This window comes from Macrobrachium rosenbergii, chromosome 49 (assembly GCF_040412425.1).
Source record: "Macrobrachium rosenbergii isolate ZJJX-2024 chromosome 49, ASM4041242v1, whole genome shotgun sequence".
NCBI classification, from domain to species: domain Eukaryota; kingdom Metazoa; phylum Arthropoda; class Malacostraca; order Decapoda; family Palaemonidae; genus Macrobrachium; species Macrobrachium rosenbergii.
The window spans coordinates 44,302,907-44,318,605 of record NC_089789.1 but is presented as its reverse complement, the minus strand read 5'-3'; positions in this window follow the sequence as shown (position 1 = coordinate 44,318,605).

The window sequence follows — 15,699 nt, the reverse complement described above, 5'->3', positions numbered from 1 at the left end:
TTGGACGTTCAAATGTACGTGATTTACAAATTTGTTGTCTCTTGTTGGACGTTCAAAATTTACGTAATTTACAAATTTTTTGTCTCTTGTTGGACGTTCAAAATTTACGTGATTTACAAATTTGTTGTCTCTTGTTGGACGTTCAAAATTTACGTGATTTACAAATTTGTTGTCTCTTGTTGAACGTTCAAATGTACGTGATTTACAAATTTGTTGTCTCTTGTTGGACGTTCAAAATTTACGTGATTTACAAATTTGTTGTCTTTGTTGGACGTTCAAAATTTACGTAATTTACAAATTTGTTGTCTCTTGTTGGGGTTCAAATGTACGTAATTCACAAACGCACACACATCATCCATTTACTGCTTAAATTTACCCCTAATCGTGTGCTAACACGCAAAAAAATCCCCAATTTTCCTATATTTGCGTATACCGGAATCTGAAAAGTGCGGAGAGACTGGTAACGCGCACAGCACAGTTGCCAACAGCGAAGATCCTACTGGCGAACTTTTCTACCTTTTCTGTTTATTTCTGGCTCTCTCCAAACACTTGCCTCCCATTGTGAGCCCTTGGACACGCTAAATGATATCACTAAAGTCAATACTTGCCAAATTAGAAAGGTGTAATCTCCCCCGGTCGTGTTGACTTATTCTCTCGAGTTGGGAACCTCAGAAACGTATCATTCCTCTCTCTCCTCCTCCTGCAATAAAAAAAAAGATATCTCTTGAATTGTCTGCTGTCGAAGTATAAAAAGTTTTCCGAGTGAGTTAAACATTGTATTTTCATATTTCGAATTAAATGGTGTATCTGTCAAGACAAGATAAAGAACGATTATCTGTGTATACTGGAATTATTAGTTCAGTCCCTCGTGGATTCTAGCTAATCTTCCGAGAATTTTCAGACCTTGAAGTTTTAAGAATTTCCAAAGCGCTTTGAACATTTATATATCTTTGGTATTATGAAATATCTTATAATGATACCAAATAATCTTGTTTTGAATATTCAGAAACATATATCGGTTCAAGTGTCCAAGAAAAATATACCATTTTTTAGTTTGAAGAGGGATTTACATCCTGCGTCAGACTCCAGATTTATGTTTGTATATATGTATATATATATATATATATATATATATATATATATATATATATATATATATATATATATATATATATATATATATATATATATATATATATATATATATATATATATATATATGTATATATATATATATATATATATATATATATAATTATAAACTGTTACAATTTTAATCTGAATAAATATAATAGATTCCCATGCTAAATTTGTTTACCATATAGCAACAGTCATTTAGATACATAATGAATCACTATGGAAACAGTTCGAAACGAGTTCACCTCAACACCAGCGTAGCTTTCAAATTAAATACAACTTTACACAAATCACTAACTACTGAACCCATCCCCTGCGTAAAGCAAAGTCTATCCAATGAGAAATACGTTGTAATAACCAGTTTTCAACTCATACAAAATAAAATTAGAGTAAAACATAAGTAAATGTTTTTACTAGCCAGTCAATGAGATGGAAGGGGGAGTGAGGATTCTTTTCACTCGGAAATTTCATTAGCACTGTCCGGAACAAGAGGTTTTCCTGACAGGACTGCCAGCTTTCCCCAGCTTTTTCCTTGTTGCTAGGGTAAGAGAGAGAGAGAGAGAGAGAGAGAGAGAGAGAGAGAGAGAGAGAGAGAGAGAGAGAGGAGGGGTGTGGGAAGTGGCGGGGAAGAAAGCTTTCTCTACTTATTGACCTTTTTCGAAAGTGATAAATGGGTATAATTTTTTTTTCGTATTTTTCTTTTCTCAGAACTGGACACGTCTCTTCAAGATGTTATTGGATTTTTTAGGAAGAACGTCCGAAATGACAGAGAGAGAGAGAGAGAGAGAGAGAGAGAGAGAGAGAGAGAGAGAGAGAGAGAGAGAGAGAGAGAGATCTTTTTGTATTTGTATTCTTTTTCGAAAGTGATATATAATTGTCAGTAGTTTTTTATGTTCATTCTTTTCGTAAAATTAGATATCTAAAATAGAATAAGGTTTCATTAAAATGGTACATCTGAAATCAAAAGAGAGAGAGAGAGAGAGAGAGAGAGAGAGAGAGAGAGAGAGAGAGAGAGAGAGAGAGAGAGAGAGAGAGAGAGAGAGTATGAAGACAGCAATACCATAAGTTCACTGACACTAGAATTTACATAAGAAATATTAAGAGAAATACAGATTACAGATTATCTTATTATAAAGAGTTGTGCTTCACCAGCCTATTGAGATGACTACATATCCTTACATTATTTTTATCAAGACAGAGAGAGAAAAAACAAGGAGTTTCCTGTAGCAGTAACTGATGGAGGGTCCGATTTCTACCCGAGATATCTAAACGACCTCAATTTATCAGGCATTTTCAACTTTTGTTCAAATTCCTTTACGATAAGAGTCATTTTATGGGTAAGATTTAATCAGACTGTCATTCTTTCTCCTTACGTTCACTCTCTTATTTCATTCTTATCTTTAACTGAACTCCGTCCTTCAGAAAACTATAATGTCACACGCCAATATATATATATATATATATATATATATATATATATATATATATATATATATATATATATATATATATATATATATATATATATATATATATATATATATATATATATATATATATATATATATAACTGAAATATTTTCTGTTAAAACAGAATTCCATCAAATATAAGGAGCCCATAGAAACGCCAAAATGGAGAAAATAAGGCTATATTTCAGAGACCAAACTGTCTCTCTCCTCAGGCAAATAGCGTAGCCTGAGGAGAGACAGTTTGGTCTCTGAAATATAGCTTTATTTTCCACGTGTTTACGTTTTATGGGCTCCTTTATTATATTATATATATATTATATATATATATATATATATATATATATATATATATATATATATATATATATATATATATATATATATATATATTATATATATATATATATATATATATATATATATATATATATATATATATATATATATATATTATATTATATCTATAATGAAAAATTACGAACATAACTCAAGGGAGAGCTAAACGCATATTCTGTGACAACGCAACAGCAAAAGTTACGGAGGATTTTTCTGAAATGTAAACTTTTACCCCAGCCTTTGTTTTTTGTTCTTTTTTAGGATGAAAATATATCGTTAGAATCTTTCCAGGCCAGTAAAATATTGCAGCTAAAATATTTTGTAGCTCTTGTTAAAGGGAAATACTCGGAGCGAGAGAGAGAATCTACGTTGAATACAAAATTTTGTTGGGCAAAAAAGTGTTATCGCTTGCCTTGAAAAAACTTATATTTTTTGTATAGAGATTGATATCAGTATTGAAATATTTGTTATTCAAAATTATTTGCCACTGATTATACCGTTTCTGATGTATCGTAAGATGATGGTAATTACTTAGATATATTTTCTTGTAACATATAAATAAAACTCAGCTTATAGTCTGCGAAGTTCCTTAGCAAATACAGACTTGAATATTCTTCTGTATCAAAGTTACCTTTTCAGTATTTTGATATACTGTTATTATTATTATTATTATTATTATTATTATTATTATTATTATTATTATTATTATTATTATTATTATTATTATTATTATTATTATTCAGAGGGTGAACCCTATTCATATGGAACAAGCCCATATTGGCCACTGACGTGAAACTCAAACTACCAAATAATATGGTGTCCAATAGAAAGAAGTAACAGAACATAATGGGAAATACAGAAAGAATGGATCGGTTTTTAGAGAATACAAAATAATCGATTAATAAATTTCATAAATAAATGGTTAAAAATATGCAGAAATTATTACAACACAAGATGATATATGGTGATTATTCGCTGTGTTATGGAAAGTATAATTCCATCCCTAAATAGGTTGAATAATATATGCAAAAGAAAGCTCAATTCCAGACTGCAATGAAAGTCTAAATTCCAATTTACAATCAAAGCCAGCGTCCGGGCTTTGAGGCCGATTACGGGCCAATTAACTCATCCAATAATGACCGGAGGACCCAACTAATCGCCTTTAGGAACACCTGCGGGATTAATTTCAGTGTCTTTGATGCAATCAGATATCCCCTTGCGAAATTACAACAGCGGGGAGACTGGCCAAATCGGGCTCTAATCCACTGTTCTGTTCAATAAGAATTTTCAGGGTATTTTGGGGTAAATTTGTTAGGAATGTTTTGGTAATTGATTCTATTGGTTAGATATATATGTATATATATATATATATATATATATATATATATATATATATATATATATATATATATATATATATATATATATATATATATATATATATATATATATATATATATATATGTATATATATATATGTATGTGTGTGTATGTGTGTTTGTTTGTGTCTGTGCGTGTGTACAGGCGCAGGATTATGTTCATACTGCAGCTCAGTTTTTTGTTTACTTTTACAAGTAAATATTATATATGCGATGCAGACTTTTTGTCGAATATTTTTACTCTCTATTCCGCTCAGTGTAAATGTTGACATATCCAGGATAACGATAAATCATAATAATAACAATTCATCTTTTTCTCTCTCCTGTTCATAAATACATGTTTGTTTATCCTCTATGTTTCGTATTCCAGGGAGATACAGAAAATGAAAGGAGACAAGGAATAGGATTAACGGATTAGAATCAATAGACAAAGTAATGAAAAGAATGATTTCAGAAAAATAAAAAGCAAATTACGCTCTGATTAAGAAGATGAATGGACATATGATAATGACTTAATTGATTCAAAATAATATGACAATTGATTAAAAAAAATAATACTTTATTAAAACATAAGATAATTATTCTCCAAGCAATATCAGCACGGGTCAAAAAATGAAAATATTTTGAAAACTCAAGAAAAAAATAGGATCAATGAAAGACCACTGTTATAAATGAAAACTCGCCTGCAATTATAGTATTTACAATAAACTGTTTTTTCCATATATTCTCCTCTTTCCTCACCTCGCCCAAAAGGAGATAAATGGGACCTCATCAAGTGGTAAGGTTTCTTTTTTTTTTTTATCGTCAGTGTTGAATTGGTTCATATATTTCCTCTATTGCTTCTCCGTTTCGACCAGCTAACACCGTCAATCGTCTTAATGTGAAACCTATAGTTTCGACGACCTTTCCCAATGTTGTTGTTAGGTGTGTGTGTGTGTGTGTGTGTGTGTGTATATATATATATATATATATATATATATATATATATATATATATATATATATATGTATATATATAATATATATATATATATATATATATATATATATATATGTATATACATATATATATATATATATATATATATATATATATATATATATATATATATATATATATATATATATATATATATATATATATATGTAACGTCCTTCCTAAGTTAAACTGTAAAATAAAAAAAATTGTAATCACCCTATGTAATAATAAATGAATATGTACTAAAACATGCATGCATGCGTGCATGCTCATTCCAGAAATACTCATAGGTATTTTTATGCAGCTAAACAGAAATATTCATGAACCATCGAGTCACCAACCTAATAAAAAACTGAGACAGGTACTGTAAGGACAAGAGGTACCCTGAACATGTCCAATAATACAATATCGCAAAACTCGAAAAAATTAGAATTGTTTTTATTGGAAAATAAAATCTTTCTTTTCGCCCCCCGAGGCGAGCGCCCTTCCCCGCGTTGCATTTTATTCCCCTCTTTACGACATCGTTGCTTCTGAGATAATGGCTCGTATTGGAGAATGTTTATGCTTTCTAAGAAATGCCTGTGCTTGTCTTCTTCTGCTTGCTAAAGAAATTTTCAGCTCTGAGCCTCGGAAATGTATTTCCAGGATTTCTCCTTCGACAGGTCCCAAAATGCAGACAAATACCCACAAATTCCCAAAGATTCCCACAAAATCCCGCCTTCACAGATTGCATTCTAGCTGGAATTCATGTTCGAATGATTGTTTTATACAGTGTAACTGAAGGACAATTATTCAATGCAATGTGACGTCGTAAATTTGTATCAGCTGTAATTTTAGGTGTTATTTATTCTTCCGTTATTGACTACAGAACCTTATAATGATATGATATATTACTGTGTTTTAGACTTTGATATATATATGTATATATATAATATATGTATATATATATATATATATATATATATATATATATATATATATATATATATATATATATATATATATATTTATTTATTTATAAATATATATATAAATATATATATATATATATATATATATATATATATATATATATATATATATATATATATGTATATATATATATATATATATATATATGTATATATATATATATATATATATATATATATATATATATATATATATATATATATACAGTATCATGTGTGTGTATATGTATGTATAGACGGACAGGTAACAATCCACTTATAAGTATTTGTCAACAGTCCTTTTCTAAAATACCTTTCTTTTTGTATTTCTATTTTATTCACAGCAAGAATACACTTACCGAAATTTTGGACATATAACATAACTCTGCAGCTATTACCATTAAAGAGAATATTATCCTTCGCAGTTCTCTTAACAAGGGAATTAATGCGACAGTGTTTTTTATTAATAATTTCCCCCAGCGCAATGAAAGCTTTAGGACCGTTTTAAATTTACCTACGGAAAGACAAGGTTTTCCCATTTAAGAATGAAGTGAAGTGAAACTTCTTAATCATCCGTCGTATCAAACGTATTTGTCTTACGTATCATATCTAAACCCACGAATGCCAGAACACCAGGTTATATTATAAATACTGGTCCCCGAGCCATAAACGGGTCTGTTCAGCAGTATATTTCACCGTACCGTTTCCTGTTTTCTGCGAGTGGGTGACACCCAAACTGTGTAGTGGGTGGCGAAATGTCCAGAAAATTAATGGCCTTGGACCTAACTGAGCGCGTAAATTTCCTTAGGAACGCCTCTTTGCCAGCGACCTGGTCCAGGATATTGGAATACTTGAAAGTTTTATCAATATGCCATGTCCACGCGATGAGTTGTAATGTATATGTGTGTATATATATATATATATATATATATATATATATATATATATATATATATATATATATATATATATATATATATATATATACATATATATATATATATATATATATATATATATATATATATATATATATATATATATATATATATATATATATATATATATATATATATGTATATATATATATATATATATATATATATATATATATATATATATATATATATATATATGTATATATATATATATATATATTTATTCATTTATATATTTATATATATACATATGTGTATGTATGTATATATATATATAGACATACATACATATAAATACACACACATATAATATGTATATTGTTATGTAAAATTTTACCTGTAAATGCATTTATAATTATGATTTTTAATATTTGTAATTCCAAAGTTTTTGTATTTAGTTAACTATGTAAGTAGAAACCTTGTGCAGTTAGAATCCCAGGTTTGTGCTTACACGGGCAGTTACTTCTGGAAGTGTGGGTAACGATGTAAGTATTATAGACATTGCTCATTCTCATATTCTATACTATAGGTTTGTTGTCAAAAGGGTGTTATACGTGTTATAGTTGTGTTAAGGTGTTATTCTTTTGTCGCTGTATTATTCTTGCATGGTTGATCACGTGTTTGTCTTATTTTTCATAATTTTGTTTTTAAATATATGGTACTGGTTTTTCCAAGTTGCAATATTGACGGTAATTGGAGCTTATCAACAAGAAGTGTTTTTGGAAAGGTACAAAGAGGGGAAAATACTAGCTATTTAAAAGTTCAGTAATAAGAAAGGCCATTGTGAGAACCAATGGCATGATAATATATGATGAATTTAAGTATGAATGTATGCATGTATGTACCTATAACGTCTATGTTAAGCTTTCCTCACTCATACTCATTCTGTGCAAGCTTGAAGCCATTGCTCCATTCACCGAGCGGTTATGTATTGGCGCTGGAACGTATTACCAAAAACAAAATGTTGTCATGATATCAGGCAGTAAGGCACGTAACAATAATCCCGATTTAGATTTAAACTGAATTATTTCTCGTAATAAATTCGGTGTAATATGAATCTCTAACGCGATATGTAAATTGAACAATGCATAAATGAAACGTGGGATCATCTGTACCACAAATGCCCGTCTGCAAAGTTCCCGTGAATACGAATCACAAAATTTTATTTAGCCTTTCCGCGAAACATTACAGTCGAACAATTTTGTAATTTGCACTACAAGGCTGGAATATCGTTTATGCATTGCCAAAGAAAGGCATTTACTGTTTAACAATGATAGGTGCCTAGATTCCATTTAAAGGGTAGGTTTAATAATCTGTTTTTTGTTGGGATATGGTTTAGGCATTACCAAAGGGGCACATTTCCATAGAAAGGTCTCTTACTTTTTAACAATGATTCGCGTCTAAATTTCATTAAAAGATGCATCACGTTTATCATCCTAATCTTTTTCCCCGGAAAGATAATTCAAAGGTATAAGCTAAGACCTAACCCCCTCAGCAACTGATTCACGTTCGCGAAAGATAAAAAAAATAAATAAATAAATAAAAACAAACTTGATCTCCACTCGGTAGCTGCCTGTTTATTTCTCATGTTTATATTGGATTTCAGTCACATATTTACCGATACCCCCAACTCCGAATTTCCGACATTCCAACCGAGTGAGGTTATTCCAGGCAAGTGCCCGATTTCGTGGATGGGGTGAGGTTGGGGAGGGGGAGGAGTTGGGGTATGGGGGAGGTTGGTAGGTAGGCAAAGTTTCCTCAGGGCAGAGAAAATGCTCTTTGAAATTCGACTTCGCTTTCTTATTGCGAAAGTTCCTCTCTCGTGATGCATTCCTCGATGCAGAGAGAGAGAGAGAGAGAGAGAGAGAGAGAGAGAGAGAGAGAGAGAGAGATTCTTATCTGCAGGACGCTCGCCATATTTTTTTTTTGGGGGGGGGACGTTCTTTTCAACTTGGGATGGAAATAAAATAAATAATGAGACTAAAAGCCGGACAACTTTTCCGATCTCTGTCTACAAGAAGACACGAATTAATGGAAGAAAAAAATGAGGGATTTTGAAACCGGATGGAATGATATATTCTCCTCGTATTATTCACGAGATGTCAGAATGATGGTCCTCCAGAAATTACTGACGAATACTAGAAAGTTAATCTTTAATCTTTCGAGTGAGAGTCCAGGACATTAGCAATTCGGTCCCGTCGTCAGTCAGAAATTTATTCCTGTGAAATACGTTCCATGTGTTCATTTACATATATATATATATATATATATATGTATATATATATATATATATATATATATATATATATATATATATATATATATATATATATATATATATATATATATATATATATATATATGCTCCCAGACATTATCTTCCTAATAACTCGTCAGCATTTTCTAGAGGATTGAGATACGAAACACTCAGGACGAAGGCGACTTATCAGTATCCTCGAAACACCTGGTGCGCTTTCCACACCCATTCCCTGGCCGAGTGGTGGTTGTCCAGTCGCTTGAAACGACCTTTGGCCGCCTCCGCTGAACCAAGTGTTCCACCTGCAGGAGAATGTTATCGTTTCGTACCCTGGATTTCGCTTATAAGGCTCGCCTGAACACACGACACCGTTTCATTGTGTCTATTTGAAAAGACTGAATTGTGATAAGAGGTGTATAACCGCTGCATAACTAGAATCAGATTTTTGTTATGTTTATTTAACATTTTAGTACATAATTTGTGGTTATTCAACATTAGTGCATAATTTGTGTTTATTTAACATTAGTACATAGTTTGTGTTTATTTAACATTAGTACACAATTTGTATTTATTTAACATTTTAGTACATAATTTGTGTTTATTTAACATTAGTACATAATTTGTGTTTATTTAACATCAGTAGATAATTTTTGTTTATTTAACATTAGTGCATAATTTGTGTTTATTTAACATTAGTACATAATTTTAGTCAGTTTTGGGGTTGTGTTTATTTAACACAACTAATTTGCGACCATTGAGATGGCATTAGTACATAATTTGAGTCAGTTTTTGGAGTTGTGTTATTTAACACAACTAAACTGTTAAAATTAGGATATCATTAGTACATAATTTGAGCCAGTTTTGTGGTTGTGTCATTTAACACAACTAAATTGTAATAATTAAGATCTCGTCCGTACATAATTTGAGTCAGTTTTTGGGGTTGTGTTTATTTAACACAACTAAATTGTAACAAATAGGTTGTCGTTAGTATATAATTTGAGTCAGTTTTTGGGGTTGTGTTTATTTAACACGACTAAATTGTAATAAATAGATTGTCATTAGCATATAATTTGAGTAAGTTTTTGGCACTGTGTTATTTAACACAACTAAACTGTGATCATTGAGATGGCATTCGTACATAATTTGAGTCAGTTTTTGAGTTTGTGTTTATTTAACACAACTAAATTGTTATAATTAGGATGTATTAGTATATAATTTGAGTCAGTTCTTGGGTTTGTGTTATTTAACACAACTAAATTGTAATAAGTAGTATGTCATTAGTATATAATTTCAGTCTGTTCTTGGGGTTGTGTTTATTTAACACAACTAAATTGTTATAATTCGGATGTATTAGTATATAATTTCAGTCTGTTCTCGGGGTTGTGTTTATTTAACACAACTAAACCTCGATCATTGAGATGGCATTGGTGCTTTACTTGAACCAGTTTTTCGAAGAGGGTGTCCGAACTAAAGTGAAACTCAATATGAACCTCTGAAATCATAGTTAAACCTATTATGTCTATTTCCCAGTTCTGAGAGCCATGGAATTTTCCTTCAGCAGGATAATCTTTTGGGTTTTATTGTTATTCAAAATGATTAAAAGATATACAATAAATCTCATTGCCGCAGGCTTTTAAAGAAACGTAATATAAACTGAAAGTCCTATAACTTAATAAATTGTGGATATTCGTGTTTTTTTGTGTCTATATGTTTGTATAAAGGTATTTAAATATCTGCTTAAGGTAATCGCTACAGTTTTTCTATCGTCGTGGTTAGGAAAAAACTTTAGGTTATCAAAACGAAAAATTGAATTAAAAGAAAAAGTGTAAAAAAAAACAGAATATATAGGAGCAAACAAACATCAAATTTCTGTGTGAAAGGATGAAATTCTCCCACCTGTATCTGTAGCCGTATGGCTATTGAACGAGCACTTCAAAAAATGCTCTAAAATGCCGAATGAAACCGTCCCGATGATGGTCAGTTCTGTGTCAACAAATCGGTTTCCGATCGTTGGAATTCCGTGTTTGTGTTGCTCTAGATAAGCTGAGGAATTACTATAGTCTGTGTTCTCTTTGCATAGAGAAAGTTACGGTTATTGATGAAAAGAAACAAAGAATAGGTCTTCTCTCTCTCTCTCTCTCTCTCTCTCTCTCTCTCTCTCTCTTATATATATGTATATGTATATATATATATATATATATATATATATATATATATATATATATATATATATATATATATATATATGACTGTGAAATATTATCTGTTAAAACAGAATTCCAACAAATATAAGGAGCCCATAAAAGCCAAAACATGGAAAATAAAGAGTTATCTTTAGACACAAACTGTCTCTCCTCAGGCAAATATTTGCCTGAGGAGAGAGACAGTTTGGTCTCTGAAATATAGCCTTTATTTTCCACATTTTGGCATTTTAATGGGCTCCTTATATTTGATATATATATATATATATATATATATATATATATATATATATATATATATATATATATATATATATATATATATATATATATATATATATGTAATGGTCTGTACAAATAGTATGTTGAATGTCAGTTTTTGTAAAAAATAATTCATATGGAAGCGAGGAAAATATGTTATTATTAAAATTATTATTATTATTCAGGAGATGAATCTATTCATATGGAACAAGCTCACAGGGGTCATTGACTTGAATTTCAAGCTTCCAAAGAATTATTTTTTTCTTATTCCAGAATTTTCTGATACCTTTCTTTCTCCCTCTGTTTCTCAAGCACCCAACATAAAAATAAACATGCACGTGCGACTTTTCCAAACACACTCTTCCCTCTGGAGCTGAAATAAGGGGGAACAAAATCTGGCCTTTCACCAGAACAGCAAATCCAATACCAGCCTCTGTGTGATTAAGGAGTCATTTCCTGAAATCTAGTTCCAAAAATACAATGGCATTTTCACTCGCGCTGCAAATCGCTCGAGGGTATGAAAAATGATAGTTTGAAATGCCGGTTCGAAAAACGATTGCGCGTTTACAATCGTGTTTTGAGTGTCCCTACAATCAGAAAAAAAGAAAATTGAGATTTCTGATTCCAAAAATATACTGCGCATTTGCAATCTCGCTACCGGAGTTTACCGTTCGAAATCATTTTGGAAAGCCCAGTTCCAAAAATAACTACGCGATGTTGTTCAACTGGAACCTCAAAAATTCAATAGAAAATGCAGTGAATTACTGCTCTTCGAAAAATCAACTCGCCTTTTGATCATTTTCTAACACTTATTTATTAATCTGTTCAAGCGAAGGTGTAATGCAGTACCACCCTAAAACAATCCTAATTGTATTTTACTTACGTTTTTATCTTTTTATTTATGAATTTGTCAATTTACTTCTTTTTCTCTTCTAGTAATTGATTTCTGTTTTCTGTATTTCCCATTACCTTCTGCTTAATAATAATAATAATAATAATAATAATAATAATAATAATAATAATAATAATAATAATAATAATAATAATGATAATAATAATAATAATAATAATAATTGTCGATTGTATCAGAAAAGGCTCTGTTATTTTAGGAAGTTATTTCATATAATGACTACATTTTTCCCAATCGCATTACCATATGAATAGGGTTCATCTTCTAAATAATAATAATAATAATAATAATAATAATAATAATAATAATAATAATAATAATAATAATAATAATTGTCGATTGTATCAGAAAAGGCTCTGTTATTTTAGGAAGTTATTTCATATAATGACTACATTTTTCCCAATCGCATTACCATATGAATAGGGTTCATCTTCTAAATAATAATAATAATAATAATAATAATAATAATAATAATAATAATAATAATAATAATAATAATTGTCGATTGTATCAGAAAAGGCCCTGCTATTTTAGGAAGTTATTTTCATATAATGGCTACATTTTTCCCACTCGCATTACCATATGAATAGGGTTCATCTTCTAAATAATAATAATAATAATAATAATAATAATAATAATAATAATAATAATAATAATAATAATCGATCGTATCAGAAAGGGCGCTGCTATTTTAGGAAGTTATTTCATATAATGGCTACATTTTTCCCAATCGTATTACCAATGTCTCTTCACTTCGCAAAAAGCATATGGAAGGGCGTTACCCTAAATATGACTAATGGTTTTCCTGTTTCGACATTTGACCAGCTTTTTACGAAGATGATACACAATGTAGCAATGACGAAAGCCGTGAATGAAGGTATTGATGATAATAGGTGGTAAAAGTTGACAGAAGGAAAAACTAAAATAGGTTTTCTGAATTATGACTTTTGTGGTTAAGAAGGCTGCGTCAGAAAGTAAAGAAATACGAAAACAGATAATTAAATAAATAGAAAAATAATAAATGATCATTAATATATACTATAAAAATATAAGAAACAAAATGAAGATTAAATAACAAATTGAAAATTAAAAATAATAATACCAAATAAATAAATAGTAAAGAATAGATAAATAAATGCTGAATCCATATCAATTTTAAATGCCGGATTGAAAAGACTAGATAAATAAATATATAAATAAATGCTGAATCCATTTGATATTATAACAAGATATAAATAATACACACAGTACATTATATATGCGTATGGTTAAGTTTTTACTTTTATTTATCATTGTTTTTCCTTTCATCATACTCACGGTTACATAACAAAAATGCCTGAAAGGAAAAAACTAATCTATTTTTGGTAAGGAATACACTCTAGTTATGTCTTCGTTGATATCGTGATTTCCAGGAAATGATTTCCCCTAATTGTGTTTATACATAAAAAAATATTAGTGGTAATCCTTCTGTCTCGGTGTAAGTAAAAAAATAATAATAATAGTTATGATTATCTTTTTTTTCGGAAGGAAGTCATAAAACATTTTTTCAAGATTATATTTTGGACTCTAGCACTTACATAGATTATGCAATGAATTTCCAACGATGAAGAAATCCAAATTTAAATATTTTATATATAATATGTATATACATTTTTCCTTATCTTATATAAGATTTCTAGCAAAAAGAAAAATAACCTGCTTCTTAAGTGACCCCAAAATACAAATAAAAATAACTGTTTTCAAAGAGCCGAGCGACAGATAAAAAAAAAAAAAATTTTCATATGAGACAAATGAGCTATCTGTAGAAGAGTAAACGCTTCGCCTCTGAACAGGATCATCTCTCGTTCTTACATTCCTCTCCTTCGTAGAAACTGTTTTTGAAGCAAATGTGACACTAATGATGTTTTCGTTCACGCTGTAATGAGGGGATTAAATCGAGAAGTGTCAAAATACTTCCCGGTTCTACAAAGACGTTCCTGTTACGGAATTACCTTCATTGAAATTTGTTGTCAGTCTCTGCGAAATAAGGTTATTACTCTTTCTGTGGAGGGGCGGCAGTCTCTATCTCTCTTCTCTATCTCTATCTCTCTCTCTCTCTCTCTCTGTATATATATATATATATATATATATATATATATATATATATATATATATATATATATATATATATATATATATATATATATATATTTATATATATATATATATATATATATATATATATATATATACAATAAATATATAATACATACATATATATATATATATGTGTGTGTGTGTTTGTGTGTGTGTGTGTGTGTGTGTGTGTAACTCAGGTAATTAACAGTTATCGTCTACATCTCTACATCTATGAAAAAATCTCTTCATTGGGCCAAAGATATCAACATGGACATAAATACAGGCCGGAGAGAGAGAGAGAGAGAGAGAGAGAGAGAGAGAGAGAGAGAGAGAGAGAGAGAGAGAGAGAGAGAGAGAGAGAGAGATCTTTCATTTCTAGGTAAAAAGGCAATATTCTTATCTCTCCAGGTCTATGTGATGAAAAGCAGTGGGACTTCTGTACGTACAAAAGCGGCGATAAACCAGACAGGTTGTTTTTTTAAGAAGATATCATTCACAGCTGCTTTTTTTATCTAAGCAGGAAGCCAAGATATGTATGATCCGTGGTTTCTGCCGAGTTCATACAATGTGTTTTTATACAAAGTTTTTATTCTACGTCTTTTCAGCATCAGCGAATTCCTTAGAATATTCTTTTTTCCGTTACTTTCTTTAGAACACTATAGCCTTTGGAAGATTGGATTTCAAACCAATGACTCCCGTGGGTTAGTTCTCTTCTGGCTGAGAAAAAGAGTAATTTCAACGACAGGAAAGCTTACGCCACACGA